The following is a 16,067-nucleotide window of genomic DNA, read 5'->3' as shown; positions in this document are numbered from 1 at the left end:
AGTCTACCAGGGGTAATTTGTGAGATGGGTGGGGCAGGTCTCAGGGAGCCTGAGTGGAGCCAGCCAATCTCATCAGAACAATGCAGATGGAGATTTGGTATTAGTTCTGAGCCTTTGGCCTCTCAAAAGTTTCAGATCACAAAGAGGCCAGCTGCTGCTTGTCTCAGGCCCACAGACCCCCATGATTCATTTATGAGATACTGCGACTCAGGCTGGCGCTGGTTGCCCACCACCGAAAGTCTCTTCCGGGCTGCACCGGCTGCATGCAGGGTACATGAGCTGAAGGCTGTTAATTGCTGTCAAATGCACCCACTCTCAGAGAAGGCAGAGTAGGGCTGGTTGCCAAGCAGTGCCTTGGGTAAATTACGGGTTTGATAGGGTGGGATCTCAGAGAGACACAGAGTAAAGTGTGCCAATCTCACTGAGCCAATGCAGATTCAGAATTGGCTGTGTGGGGGGAGGGTTAAAAATAGGCAAGATGGTGCCCATCTATAAACCGCACCTGAGGAGGGCTGGCAAAAGAACAATAGCAGCTATCCCTCCAGCCCTTGCGGCATGCTATACAACTCAATCTTTCCCTGTATGTCTCCTGTGCTTCTGGAGCTGCTAACTCTCCAAGAGAGCCCGGGGTGAATGTCTGCATGTAAGTCTATGCATGGACCCTTTAAAGGGGATGTCTGAGTTTTCAGATTCCTTCCATCTCACCCAGATTGTCAGTATCCCCACTGATTTTTCCAATCAGATTTTGTGAGAACTCCTTTTTCTAGGACTGGAATCCTGCTCTGGGGAGCCCTTGTGTGTGGCTAGGGCCCTTCACTCCTTCGTGGGGACCTCTGTAGCCACAATATCTCTCCTGGTGTTCAACAGCCGTGTGTTTCACCTCTTCACCCCTCTGACCCCTTTTAATGTGGTTTTTTCTTCATATCTTCAATTATATATAACATGTTCCTCTAGTTTTCAGGTGATTTTCCAACTTGATTATTTTATAATTTGGTCATAATTTTAATGTGGTCATGGGAGGAGATGAACCCCATATTTATATAGCCCACCATCTTGATCCTTCTCCAGTTATTTGTCTTTTCTCACTTCTGAAGTGGGTAGGTGCGTGAGGGAGAAAAGAGAGTCAGAATATTTTTTAAATACCTTGGTTTTTATAAAATCAAACTTGACCCAAGGTAATATTCACAAGATATGAAGTTCTCTAACATATGTTAGGATAATTTCCTAATTATAATATGAGGATCACACAATAGGTGCTTCATATTGTTATTCCAATGATTCAATGAGTTTCAAAGGTGTTCTTTGTTTTCTTTCTACTAAGAAAAAGGGGAAGACTTTAGACTCAGTCATATAATGACACATTTATACTATCAAGGTTTAATGATATAATCTGTCAGGGTTTAAACAGATATTTTAACTAAAATATAGACTAGTAGATGAAATTATGCTTAAAACCTTTTTGGAGAGACTAGAAGACTGGAAGTTAGTAAAGCTAAAACTGGAGAATAGATTTCAAGAACTAACACTGTAACTAGCAATTAGAGATAAGAAAGTTACCATTGCTTCTCTCATTGCTAGTGTTTTCACAGTTAGCTTTTATATGCACAAAACTTGGGACTAAAAAAATAAGGACAGCAAACACTATTTTTACCATTATGCTGTCCTTTCTCTTTAACTTTGATTGCAGACTCTAACTACACACCCATTTCTGTAACCTCCTTCATTATCACCAACAGCAGCTAGAGGATGTTTTATGCTTCAATATCTCAAGCCACAGTTTCTTGTTGAATTGGTATGCCAGATGCAAGAGAGTCTGGGAAATTATTATTTTTTCTTCTTCCTTAGTTCTGAGATACTGAAAAGTACATAGAAATTGTTCATCTGAAGGCCATAGTCCAGAATAAATGGAATCAGTTTTAGGATCAAGACAAGCACAATTTATTAAGGGAAAGTCAATGAAGAAATAAAATTGGGTTTTCACTCTATGTATATCTCCCAAGGAATCTGTTATGAGTTGCTCAAATCTAATTGGTAGTGAAGATTATTTCCTGCAATTCTCTGGTTTATTATACAGATATTAAAAGGCCAATAAGCATTTTTGCCATAATATAAACAATTTAATAATAGTACATTTTTTTCCTGTGGTACATGAAAGTATTATAAAGTTTTATTAAAATAACCTGTCATTTATCAAAATGATAGTTTACATATAACAAGTGTTTCCACTTATACAAAATGAATTTCATATGTTTTTAACTCAGTTGTTACATTGCACCTCTAGTTATTCCTATGAATGATGTTGAAAGATACTTCTGTTCATTTTTATGTAGTTAGGTGACTAATATTTGTTCTGCTTTGATGTTTCAGCATTAATTTTTGCATTATTAGAGATTCAAACTTCCTGGACAACTAATGCAAAGCACCTTTTTAAAATGAGACAGCCATATAAAATTCTAAATATTCCCCAAACTTTTATAAAATTTGAAGGATTAGGTCTGTCAGTGAGCATTGTTGTACATTTTTCTTTTGAGGAAATGAGAGTAGAAGTATACAAAAGAAAACATGATTAAGAGAGGACGATAGAAATATGTTAATTGAAATCCTTGATATCATTTCCTCTTTATATGGTATATCATATTGAGAAATCCAGTTTTAGTAGTCATAACTAGTCTTTTTCACTTTTTAAAGATTTATATGTCCTTTGAGTTTAAGAAAGTTTTTATGTATAAGAATAATAAGCATCTATCTACAATCTTTTAAAATTTGTCTAAATCTAAAATCAAGTTATATAAATGTGTTTTTAAATATTGTTTTTAAATGTATCACTCTAGGGATGGTGTGTCATTAGTAGAGAATTAATTGAAAGCCCTTCCATAAACAAAATGTATATAATCCAAATTTCAGATATTTTTATAACTTTCTGTTCTAAAGTTGCATAAATCCAAAATACTTAATAACTTGTATTACACAAGTCTTAGATATTCTACACAATATTTTCTTAATATGCATCTGAGAAATTTCACTCAAATTTATATAAGCCGGTTAACTGAATTCTAAAAATGTAATTGAAAATCATATTTTTGATGTAGCTTTGAGAAAATTAAAATTTTCACTTTAATAAAAGTCAGAATGTATTAGAAAGGAATACTATACAAAATTACATAGAACATTATTTTCAGCCTAGTAGACTATATAATCAAATTATTAATCTATTTATGTACATATGTCTACTATACACACAAGGATAAAAAGTCTAATTATTTCTGTAATAAATGGAAGAACATTTGGACAACTCTGTGAAACAATGATTTTGAATACTTTTGATAAATTAAGAATATTTCTATTATTACATTTAAGTTTTAAAAATGCATAAATGCTCTACTTCTTTAAAATATATACTTTGCATTTGAAATGAAAGTAAGTAAGGGAAGGGTCTTGAGTTTTCATTCTAATTCTGCTACTATGAAAAACCGGAGATGTCATTACATTTTTTTGAGCACTAACATTCTAATATAAAATGAATTAATTCATGTGGCAAATTGTAACACCTCCCTCACCAGATATATGAAAAAATGATTTTGATTTGGAAATTTCTAAGTCAAAACTCTAATTATGCTGTTTCTATGTATCATAGCTAAAGTAGCTCTGTGTGTGGTTAAGAAATTATTTCAAGTCTGTGACAATAGTGTAGGTGAGTTTTCCAATCTAAGTTACATTTAGTGTCTATGCTATGATAATATAGGAAATGCAAATAAAACACAAAACATTGACATTACTCTCCTTAGTTACTAAATATAATGATGTTATTTGGAAAGTCTCCTAAATGCGCCTGCTTTCTGTATTACCTCCTTACTACATAGAGGTGATTTATCATCATTCCTTGGAGATAAGTAGGAACACTTTTAAAGAAATAAACTTTTTATTTTAAGAGTATAACAAATATCTATTCATGACACGTTTTGTTTAAAAACATTTTATAGTAAGTCATCTTTTATTGACTTATGGACCCTTAAGCATTACAGACTTTTACATTCAACTTGTTTATCTGTGTTGTGTCCATAATCCAATAAGACAATACTGTTATTAGAATGAAAGAACCAAACATACTTCTTATATGTCCCATTTTTTATTTTGTTCCATGGAATAAAACTTTTTTTTTTTTAATTTTGGAGATACATGATATATGCTATATTAAGGGTATGCTTATTTTTCCTCGTTGGTGTTTCCTTCAACCAACCATAAAATATTTTGTTAATTTAATTCTTCTTAGTTCATAGAGTTAGGCATTATCTTAAATGTTTTATAACTTTATTTTGGATGTTAGAATATAGTTTGTACAAAGAAGAGGCAGTTTTTTCTTCCTCCTTCTCTTTTCAAGTTTGTTATTTTGTGTGAATAATATTTATTTAAAGATTTTATGCATCAGCAAATTCTGATTATTATATGAGAAGGCATTAATGATTGAGTTTGCCCCCTTTATGCTAACTATTATAATCATTAATTTTTAGACTAACTTGTTTTCACAAAGGGTTCTCTGTTTCATTTAAAGCCACTTTTACAATTTTTTTGTATGATCCAGCAAATTGTTTAAAGGTTAATTCTTAATAACTTTGTAATAAAACTCACCAAATATTTTGAGTTCTTTCATGAATATCAAAAAAATATGAGCAACAAAATACATCAAGTAGTATTGGATAATAACCCAATGTATAAAATAAATAACGAGTCCATAAATTATTAAATTAATTTTTAAATGAAAGAGAATAACAAATCTCAATAATTTTAAATCATTCTTGTAGATGCTCTGTCCTCAAGGAGAGAGATCCTAACTCACCACTTCTTAAGTGCGGGCTGTGCATAGTGGAGGAGAAGGGGAAGTGAGAGGAGTGAGAGGAGAAGGAGGAAGAAGAGGTTGAATAAGCAGCAGCTGTTTTTGAGTCATATTTCACAACTTACACAAAATCAAGTTAAGATGAACCATAAGTTTAAACTTAAAATCAGTAAAGATAATATAGAGGAAAATATGAGTCTATTTTCATACTTTTGAGTTAGGCTAGATTTTTTAGAGAAGATACAGAATGCATGAACTGTAAGATAAAACATTGATAAACTGGAATTTATAAAATTCAAAAATTCCCACTCATCAAAAACAATCAAAAAGATATCTAGTAGAAAATATTTGTAAATCATATATGTGACAGAGAAGAAATTATATTCACAATATAGTTTTAAAAATAGAAATCCAGGCCTTAGTAACAAACAAGTGAATAAACCAATAAAAACTGGCAAAAATACTTGGACACTTCTTAAAGAAAATATCAGCAAATCCAATAAATATATAAAAAATTATCGACATCATTAGATAGCAAGTAAAGAAAAATACGAAAGTAAGATACAACTACATAACCACTAAAATAGCTAAAATTAAAACGATTTACATGGACAATAGGACTAGTGGTTACCAGAGGCGGGGAGGGGGGAGATAGATGAGGTAAAAGGGGTCAAATATGTGGTGACATTAAAGAATTAAAAATAAATTAATTAAAAATAAAAAAAGTAAAAGTCTGATATAAGGACCATTTATACTTATTGTGAAAAATACAGGCCCCTTCAAGTACATTTCTGTGGAATAAATATCAGGAAAACACCTTAAGGACACTGTAATTCAATCCTCATTGCAGCCTGAAAGCGTCTTGACTCAATTTCAAAAGCACTTCACTGCCTTTTAGATGCACTATACACTGTAGGCTGTATTAAAGAACAAAAAGTCAATTGAATAAATTTGAAGATAAAAAAAAATTAAAACACCAAATATTCTATGGCATATGAAACAAATGAAACTAAAAATTTAAGTGAAAATTGTATGCTCATTTTGAAATATTTTTACTGTTCATCTAGTTTTCCATTTGTGATCATTTTCCTTTGGCTGAAAAATACCAGACAGGACTAGATAGTATTTCTATTAGATGTGAATTTAAAAATATTTTTCTGAGAATATCAGTATTTCATGGTCATTCTTTTAGGGTATTATTATATCAAATTAGGACAAGTTATCCTATCAAGTTCTGGTTTAGATGTCATTTTCTAGTAATATTTTGAAGATATAATTAGGTTCTATTACTATTATTTACAAGTAACTGTCAGTTCATTTTTGATACTTAAACATAATCTTATTCTTCTGGCTTCTTTTAAGATTCTTTAACTATGCTTTTCTGTAAAAATAATTGTTTTTTATTATTGATATCTTTTATTAGTTTAGAAAGTTCTCAGTTCATTCTTTTACAAATATGGTCTCTCTGTTTTGAGATTACAATTAAAATACATTAACTATTCTCATTATTTACTTTATGCCTCTTTCCTGTGATTTTTAAAAAATATATTCTGTCCTTTCATGCTTTATTTTGAATATTTATTGTGATCTATCTTCAAGTATACTAATTTTCTCTTTAGCTCTTTCTAATCTCCTGCCAAAATCACCATTTTTTTTTAATTTCTACATTTTACGTTTAAGTTATATAATTTCCAATTTTCTGTTGAAATTTTCAATTTTGTTGTTTCTATAGTTCCACATATTTTAAAGTCTGTGTCTATTAGCAAGAATAATTTTAATATTTGTGTCTATTTTTACTGTGTCCTGTGTTGATTTTTTCTCATGTTACCATTTTGTCTCAGATAGTGTGTTTATAAAATTAATTGTGGAAATATTTTGAGTCCAGAGATAATGATTTTTCTTCCAAAGAATACATTATTTTTCTGCCAGGTGACTGGCATTGCTAGTAATTTGGAGCCATCTTGTTTAAATTTTAGTGAATGAGATGATTTGCAGCTGAGCAACTCTTTAAATTCCCTCCATGATTCTTCTTTATGCTCTCTTATGTATCCTTGGAATAATAATGATATGATGATAATAAAAGACTTTTGTGTAGTTCTCATTATGTCCTAAGCGCTCTTCTCAGTGCTTTGGATTTATTAACTTATTTAATACTAAGAACAATCCTATGAGGTACAGAAATTTTTATCCCCATTTTACAAAGACATAACTGAGACAAATGAAAATCAAATAATTTGCCTAAGATTAGTCGTAATAGTAGTTTAACCACTATTCAACTGCAAGTTTTATTCTCTTAAAACTACTGTATAAATGAGCATTCCCATAAAAGATAGTTGCTCTCATCAGCAACTAATCACTTTGTGAGCATCAAGTTAAGAAATTACTCTTTTCTGGAGCATTTACATTTGAAGATAGGATCATTATGAGAGGAACACAGAAGCATTTATCTATAACTACCATCATTTGAAAGTTTTACATACTAAGTTAAACAGTGCTCCTCTGACCTCTGATGTCCCTTCCAACTCATAAAAGTCTCTTATTATAATTTTGAAATTTAAGACACTGGAAGACAAAGATTTTTCAGGCATATAGCAATTATTCATTATACATGTATACACATATATGGCTAATGCTTATGGAATTTACTGACAGCAAATCTGAGGAGTTTACATAGATTTTTTAATTCAATTATTAAAACAAATCTATAGTAAATATTATTCTCATTTAAACAGATGAGAAACCTTAAGGATAAACATTATGTGATTTATACAAGTCCCATCGTAAAGATATGTGGTATTAAAATTGTCTTTACCATTTTGACTCTAGAAACTTTTAATCACGACAGTCTTGTCTACATTATATAGACTTAGAGGTGTCTAAATATTCTAACTGCATGGATGACAGTTAATGGTAACAGCATTTTGCTCAGTAATCTGAAATAATACAGTCTTTTCATTTTGACAGATTTATTTTCCTTTTAGTACTACTGATACGGAATAGCATAAATTAGGGCACTATGTTGGCAATTAGGCATTAAAACTAGAATATAGTTTATAATTGAGATGTCTCTCTCTAGCCTGGGAAACAAGCAGTTCAGCATCAAAATTTAATAGATATTTATATTTTTTTGAAGAGAGGAACAAATGGAATTTCTTTTATAATCTGATACCATCTTGATTCCTGATATCAGAAGCTTTAAAAAAAAACTAGAGCTGCTTCCAATAAAGTCATAAATATATATCTATGTAAACTTATTATTTCATTTTTTTCATGTAATATCTGAGAAAGAATATCTATTAGCACATGCACTCTTTTATTTTTTTATGTATAGACTGCGACTTTTAATATAAAGTCTTGATATGGTCTTATGTGTTCATAAAAAATAATAGCCAAAATTAGAATTTTGTATTATAACTGTTTTAATGGCTGTACAAAACAAATTAACTTCCATTGAGTAGAATCTATAAATCATACTTTTAATATTTCTATTTATGGTCTATTAGGGGTAGATTTATTTGTCTTTCCACCAAACTCCACTGAACCCTTCATAATGCATTGTATCTATTCAATAATTTTTACCTATTTTCTTGAAAATAATTTCTGTTCATGTCAAATACTCAACAGTGCATGTTTTATGAGATGCTGCCTATGATAAAAAAAAAACAACAACTAAGAAGTAGTATTCAGTTTGCATATATGAGAGAGAGATGAGAGAGAGAACTCACCAAATATGATTAAATGAGCTTCAAAATAGATTCTATTAAAGATCTTTCATCTTAGTGCCCTGCACTGTATACAGTTCAGTAGAAATTAGAGCTATTCACCTTCTCAAAACCAGTGTATTAGGGCATGGGGCAATATGAAGGATTAGCAATTTCTAGGAATCAGATTTAAACTAAATCATTGAGGAGTTATTAAGAGTTGACCTTTGACAATCTCTTACAAAACTTATAATAAAGCCATCTAAAAGAAAAGCCTAAATGGAACACCAATAAACTTTCTAAGCTCAGTTAACAGGAAACATTTGTTTACCAAAGAACTACTTTAAGGGTCTGATGAAAAGATATTTTTTGCACTGTTGAAAAAAAATCTAATGATGAAAAAATAAGATGACTTCAATTTGAAAAGAATGTGTTTTCTAAGAAGCTATCATAATACTGACACTGTAAGATTGCTGTTAGTTATTTCTCATCATGAACTTTGATAATTTGGTTTTCTTTATTAACTTTCAAACAATTATGGTAAGAACAACTTTGAAACAATTGAAATAATTACTTTTTGTTTTATTTAGGAAAAATTAAGGAGTAAAGTAATGGCATCTCTGGAATGTTTTAGTTATATCAATATTGAACTATTAATACAATTCTCTTTAATAATGAAAGAAAAATGAACTACCTAAATTAGAACACAAAGTTTTTAAAGGTGAATCTGAATTACATATTCTTTTAAGTATGTTCATATTTAGTATTTTCTTTAATGCAGAATGTTTCTCAGCTATGTCTAATTCTCCATAGTAAATAAAAAGGCCAAAGGCTGGATAAAATCTGAGGACAATTTACACTTTTCTTATATGGATCTAATTTAAGGTAGAAGCTTTAAGTTAAATAACAATAACTATATCTTAATCACATATAATTAATGTACAAGTATATTAATCAAAAATTTTACATCATGATGGTTTTTATTTTTGCTATAAAAATTTTGTTAATTTCTGTGATACAATAAAGCTTCAATTAAAATATAAAATTAAGATGATAGATCTTTGATGGAGCAAAGATAAGAAACAGTATTTGACTCATCAAAGATCATTTATTTGAATTTGGAATTTGTCAATATAAAGTCTGGATTTAGACTTAAATATTATTTTATAAAGTAATAGCCAAAAATTAGAATTTTGTATCGTAACTATTATAATAGCTATACAAAACAAATTAATTTCCATTGAGTAGGCCCTATAAATCATATTTTTAATATGTATATTTATGGTCTAATAGGGATAGAATTATTGGAGTCTTTCCACTGAACTCTTTGCATAGAACCCTTAATTACAATGCATTGTATTATATTACATATATGGTTATATATATAATTATATAAGGAATAGAAAACAGTTATAAACATGATAAATATTAATCCAACTATCTCAATATTCACTCTAAATGTGAACAGTTTAAATATACCAGAGACTGTTGAAATGGATACAAAAGCAACTATATGTTGTCTATAAAAAACTGACATTAAATATAATGACAGAGGTTAAAACTAAAGATATAGAGAAAGGTATGTCATGGTAAGATTAATAAAAAGAAGGCTTAAAGAGCTACATTAACTTGAAACAAAGGAGAGTCTAATCAAAGAAGATTCTTAGAAATAAAGAGGGCCATTACATAATGATAAAAGAGTTAAGTCTTCAAGAAGATGTAACAGTTCTAATTCTGTATGAAATATTTAACAACACACAGAGCTTAAATAAAGAAAAAGCTAATAGAAGTGAAAAGATAGATATATACTCTTAAATCTAGTAGTTACATATATTCTATTTTTGCTAATAAAAAAATAGTATGTTTATATATGTATAAAATGCAACTAATACATTTTACAAAGCAGCTAATATTCTTCACTCATTTATTATATGTTTCCATCAAGGAACAACATAGATTTGCATTTCATTCCTTAATAGGAGACTTAACAGTGTCATTAAAATAAACATAACAGTTACTAAAATGAAATATTATAACACCAATTAATTCTCCAATTCTTAAAAGTTTTGATTTCAGGATTACTTTATATTCCAAAAGTTATGGAGAATGCCAAACAACTTTTTGTATGTGATTATATTTATCCATATTTATCATCTTGACATTAAAACTGAAATTTTAAAAATATTTATTAATTTATTTATAAATGACAATAGTAAACACTTTACACTTTATATTTGTAAAATATTTATAAAAAATAACTGTAATTCCCCTGCCCACTTACAAATTAGTGACTGCAGTGGCATTATTTCACAATTTTGTAAATCTCTTTAAACTATGGATTAATGGCGGATATAGTTGGATTTACAATATGCTTCTGCATTTTTTTGTTGCTTTGTTGGTTAATATATATGAAGAAAATATAGCTTCACAATGATATATATTTGAAAAGGGAAACATAATTTGATATGCTTTTCAGATAAGTAGTAATTTATTTATTAAATTTATTAGAGTGACATTGGTTAATAAAATTATACAGGTTTCAATTGTCCAATTCAATAATATGTCATATGTATATTGCATTGTGTCTTCATTGCTTATAGTTAAATTTACTTTCATCACCATATATTTGACCCCCTTTCTAAAAGGTTAGTCACAATGTAGAGTCAGAAATAGAATCAGTGAACATTAAAACTTGAAACTGTATCTCTAAATAATAAAATTCATTAGTTTCTCTTTCTTTTTGAATGACAGAATATTACAAGAGGTGTACTTAAGGGTGATTAAGTGACTTTACATGACAATGTGGATATTGCAACTATGATTAAGTTTATGGACCTTGAGCTAGGGAGATTATCCTAGGTTATTGGGCTGGCCCAATATAAAATCACCTTATCCCTTAAAAGCAGAGAACCTTACCTAACTGCAGAGAGAGAGACAGACAGACAGACAGACAGAGAATGAATGAACGAATGAATGAATGAATGAATGTCAGAAAAAGAAGCAGTACAGGTTTGCATTGTGAGACACTCAAGCCACTGTTACTGACTTTAAAGACTGAGTAAGAGGACCATGAGCCAAGGACTGTTCATTGTCTCTGGAAGCTGAAAATGTCCTTTAGCTGACAGCCATCAATAAAAAGGGACCTTAGTCCTACAACTGCCAGGAATTAAAGTTTGCCAACAGCCTGAATTAGTAAGGAAACAAATTTTCCCATAGAGCCTTCAAAATAGATCACAACCATGCTGATCCTTGTTATGTTAGTCTAATGAGATCTGTGTCAGACTTTTGATCTACAGAGCCATTAGTTAATTTGTGTTGATTTAAACTGCAAAGTTTGTGGTAATTTGTTTTGGCAGTAATAAAAAAATGATACAATTATTATAAAAACTCTTTTGACCGTAGAGTCCCCTGGGTAGTGTCCCAGGAACCGCCAATGTTTCAATACTTCTTACATTGGAAATTGCTGTTCTAGACCTACAGTAACACGTCATAGTAGAATTAGTTGATATATCCGAATTATTTCTTATACTTCTGCTGTGTTTTCTATTTTTTGTCTTTTTTGACAATGATACTTTTTAAACGTAACAATAGAGCTTTGCATTTTTAAAACCAGTTACCTTTTTTATCCATTTTGTCACTTTAGATTAAAAAATTAAAGTAAAAAACAATGTAAGTGGTTTAAACTGAAAAATTTGCTTCCACCTAGATCCTATACAAATTTAAAGAAATTTAAACCCTCCTGCATTGTGTTACTTACATTCTAGACAATTATGAAACATACCAGCATTTATTAAATTAATAAACATCTAAATCTTTTCTCAACTATCAAGAGAAAACATAGGGTCAAGAATATACTTTCCAGTTTCAGAAAAGCATATTTGATTTAAGATGCTTTAGTCTTCAAAGAAAAAAAATTCTATCAACAAATTATAAACCACTTGAATTTAATTATAGTTAATTATTTTCCAGTACCATATATATATATATTTTTAAAGCCTACAGCACCTGGTCTTCCTAGGTGGTCTCCCATCCAAGTACTAAGCAGGCCGGACCCTGCTTAGCTTCTGAGATCAGATGAGATCGGGCACGTTCAGGGTGGCATGGCCATAGATCAACAGCCTTGTTCATACATTTTTTGTAGGAAGATATAAACATCATAGAAAAATAAATTAGTAATGGACATTTTGACGTAAAAATTTCTAACTTTTTAAAGTGCGGTAGGTCTACCTATTAAGCCAATGACATAGCTACAAACTTTTAGAACTTCATACTGGCTCTACACGATTTTCTTCTAGATCTTTGCTAAGTTAGCTCTTTTTGATGGTTCAGGTGTCAGTATAAATATATCCTCAGGAAGCCCTTACCTAATCACCCCAACCCCTATGCATTATTCATCTAAGAGCTATAATTACATTATTTGTTTATTTATTCTCAGTACTCCCATCTTGATAATAGAAGCCTTGCCTACTTTATTCAGCACTATATCCTAAGTGCTTAGAACTATTTTTGGCTCATAGGAAATACCACAAATATTTATTGGAAGAAGGAATGAATACATAATGCTCAGCTTACTTAGAAAACCTGATGCTAGCTTTCATATAACACTAGTCTAGCAAAGAGGTTTTCGGTAGTGTTAGGGAAGCTTGGAATAACAGCTAAGAAGAAGTATGCTCCAGACAATTGGAAATAGTATTTATTCTAAGAGGAGCAAGATTACATTAGATACTCTAAAATCTGTATATAAAAAGTTATATATTTACTTTTATGGTATTACAAGTCGGACCCTACCACATGAAGGGAAGTGTAGCCAGAGTAACAAAAGGGATCTTTCTATGCCTACCACAGAAATTTACATAAGATCCCTTGGGCCAGCAGGGCTATACAGTGATAAGAGTGCACTTTGGTCAATATGTTGGAGGAAATGTGAGGCACAAACATGGCCTCTTACACTCAGATGTGTTCGTAGGGTAATAAATGGGGGGGATTTGAATTTTTTAAATTCCTTCCATATTCCTGGCATATCAGTGAAGAATTAGTTTTCACACGACCTTGTGAGAATATATTAAAGCACTATTTTACAGATGAGGACACTGTAAATCATTCAGTACTTTCTTAAGAGTTATAGCTAGAAAATTTAAAAATAGAGAATGAACCTCGGACTTTTTAGCTGCATAGTTCATCCTATTTCTAACAGTGTGTTAACAAAAAATTTTCCTGAACTTTGAGCCATTTATAGTTATATTCATTAACTTAACATTGAAGAGAGGAAATTTCAGGTATTAGTCCATGTACTATCCTTTTAATTAGCATCAAAAAATCCTGTGCAAAATTAAAATATAAAAAGTAAAAAAAAAAAAAAAACCTAGTAAAATAGAAGTCTTAACACAGTGCAAGTGTACCTTAATTTATGACTTAAAAAGTATTTCATCTGAATAAAAGAGAAACATTGGTAGCCTTGTGAATGACTGTTGGCAACAGTGATGAAAGATGGGTCATTAGGTATCAGGACCAACCCAAGTTAGCGTTAGACCTACAGAATATGAGAATTCAAAGACCACTCTAGGACTTGAGTTGCCAACAGGTAAATGCTTAAAATTAGGAGGTAAGAGTGAGGAAATGAGGGTAAGTGAGATAGACATGCTTTTCTTCCCTTCAAAGGTTTCAGCTAAATTGATTTACTTTTCTCTGACATGGTTCCCTTATGGTCATTAATGCTGTTTGCTGATCTGGATGAGAGTATGACTTGGGCTCTATTGTGAATGCAAACTATTAATGTGCATCTACAGTTAATTTGTGTCTGGAATTTTCCAGTGGTGTGAAGAATATTCTCTTGCCATGATAAGTGATTTTTTTCAGTGACATTTCAGTAAAACATTATAGTGGAAGTGATAACTAACTTAGTAGTTCTCAACCTTATTTTTTACTATAATATTTTTTAAACATAATTGTATTTTGATCTCTAGATTATTGATTCTGATTTGAAGTGGTCCTCTGGGTTATTCAAATGACAATAAATTTCCTTTACTGGTGGTAGCAATGTTGGGGACTTGAGACCTGCACTTGTTACTCCACCTGACACTTTCTGTGGCTCCTAAATCCCATAAACAAAGTGAAGATGTCTGGTCTAATTTAGCCTTCCATTTTAAATATGGGGAAGCTGAAACTTAGAGAGATGAAGTTCCTTGTGCAAGGTCACACAGATGGTTAGGATAGAGCTGGGACCCTGGTCTAATGCTTTCACTAGAAATAGGCTACCTATATTCAACTCCAGATTTTCCTGTCATATCTTTCTCCTATAGACCAGCTTTCCATTCCTATGCCCACCAGTTATAACAGTAACTCTAAAGTTCTGAGTAAACTCTGAGTTTGAGGAAATGCAGAAGTGTTACTTTAGTCTTAGCATTCATAAATTTGTCATTTTTATCATCAATATACTAAATTTAATGGTGATTTTGTTCAAACCTTTCATACAGCATCATTCCATAAACTGCTTTCTGTTGGTAAACATTTCAAGTGTGTGTGTGTGTGTGTGTGTGTGTGTGTGTGTTTCCACAACTAGCATGAATGCTCCATGACAGCAGAGCCACATATTAAAATCATAATGAAAAACAAAAGAAACGATTATATACTTGTCTTTGTTTACCTAATATGTTTGAGGGCAAGAGAAATTACAGAGTAAAGAACTTTCAGTCTCAGCTAACCCATAGTATTATGACATAGAAAAAATGGCTTTTTGGGGGTTTTAATTTGTTTTCTTTTTATTCTAAAGGTCTTTTCTTGGAGTAAATATACTTTCCAATATTTTTGTATGTTATCACCATATCTGTGATCTTTACCACTCTTCTATCTTTTGGTTGTGAAATCTAGGATTATAGATAATTGTAATCTTGCAAATAGATATTAAAATATATATTCTAATATTGATGTGGCTTATTCTTTAATATATCTTGCTGACTTCCCTATGAGTAGTGGAATATATCTCACTAACCTAGAAGACAAACTTAAACCCTTTGTTCTGGAGGAAAACATAAGGCTTCTGATATTCATGTTTAAAGCAAACAGTTTTGAAAATTCATTATATTTTTTATTCCTTAACATATAATTTTAATATTATATATAGTACAGTATTTGGATATACTTGCAACTAGTTCTTACTGGTTGTATATACATGCAATATCAGTTCTTACCAGTCAATATAAATGCTTTCTACTTGTGTGCATAATCTTGAACCAGTATTGCTGAAGAAACAAAAAACTACTATTACCTGCTGGATAGAGGTACAAATATGTGAATTCTTTGATTTCACTGATTGACAGAACATAAGCAAAATCAGTTGTTCAGTAGACAAAAAGATATTGTTTATGTATATTTCCAAAGAGTAAGGAATTTCTTGGTTTGATAAATTGATCCACTTTTTAAAAATACAATTTATCTTCCTCTCCCCTAACCTGCTAATTAAGAATAGTGTTACAAAATCATAAAGAAATAGAGTTTAAGAAGTTAAAGAATTGGGAAGATTTCCTGAAACTTTTGCT

The 16,067-nt window shown here is 30.7% G+C and overlaps 1 pseudogene; it reads right to left on the bottom strand.

The window, feature by feature from the left end:
• Positions 1-12,525: 12,525 nt before the first annotated feature.
• On the bottom strand, positions 12,526-12,644 carry LOC112485188 (annotated as a pseudogene).
• Positions 12,645-16,067: the final 3,423 nt, after the last annotated feature.

Source organism: Pteropus alecto, unplaced genomic scaffold (genome assembly GCF_000325575.1).
Source record: "Pteropus alecto unplaced genomic scaffold, ASM32557v1 scaffold95, whole genome shotgun sequence".
NCBI classification, from domain to species: Eukaryota; Metazoa; Chordata; class Mammalia; order Chiroptera; family Pteropodidae; genus Pteropus; species Pteropus alecto.
Note: the sequence above shows the minus strand (reverse complement) of the source record. Positions and strands in the feature narration are given on the sequence as shown.